At 37.1% G+C, this 744-nt stretch overlaps 1 non-coding gene across 1 annotated transcript; it reads left to right on the top strand.

The window, feature by feature from the left end:
- Positions 1-206: 206 nt before the first annotated feature.
- TRNAL-AAG (transfer RNA leucine (anticodon AAG)) lies at positions 207-287 on the top strand. Its single transcript has one exon. It is a non-coding gene; the product is annotated as a tRNA-Leu (tRNA).
- Positions 288-744: the final 457 nt, after the last annotated feature.

Raw genomic sequence — 744 nt, 5'->3', positions numbered from 1 at the left:
TTCGTCGAAGTAGAAAGAAAATGACACTGTCTCTGACCACACTTGGTCAACTTGTTTTAATCAAGTCTTTGGGAAAATCACATTATGTTTAACAACTTTGGGCATGCTTATAAGACTTCCTACAGAGGAAATACATAGTTATGTATGGAAATAATCTAACAATACCGATTATAAATAGTGAATACAAAAATGTAATATACAAATAAGTTGAGATGGCCGAGTTGGTCTAAGGCGCCAGATTAAGGTTCTGGTCCGAAAGGGCGTGGGTTCAAATCCCACTCTCAACATCCTTGTTTTTATCCTGCCTTGGGCAAATTCTAATTCTAGGCCTGCTAACAGAACTTTTACAGGCACCATTGTTTTGCTGTTGGCACCCCCCATTGGCTTGACGATTTCTCATAGGTGCAATTTTTCTTAAACTCGTTCTCTTCTTAGTTGTGGTTCTTTCAAGAATTTAACTGAGTAGATTTATGTAAGTCCGTCCTACTACTTGATAACCATCATATTCCAAATCAACATAACATCAACAAATTGACAAAGAAAACTCTACAGGCAATAAAACATGTTAGAAAGTCTTCAGGGTCGAACTGATATTGACTATTTGAAACCTCGAATTCGAAAATATTACATAAGAAAGGGTCTTCGGGGTCCTCATCGGTATTAAATAAGAAAGGGTCCAAGTAGGGCAATATATTCTCTATCTCAACCTAAACACGATGTCGATTGCTTTTGACAACAATAGAG

The sequence above is a fragment of the Eschscholzia californica genome, unplaced genomic scaffold (assembly GCF_041429995.1).
Source record: "Eschscholzia californica isolate CP2 unplaced genomic scaffold, dmEscCali1.0.p SCAF_2, whole genome shotgun sequence".
Taxonomy (NCBI): Eukaryota; Viridiplantae; Streptophyta; class Magnoliopsida; order Ranunculales; family Papaveraceae; genus Eschscholzia; species Eschscholzia californica.
This window is presented reverse-complemented; position numbering and strand designations above follow the sequence as displayed.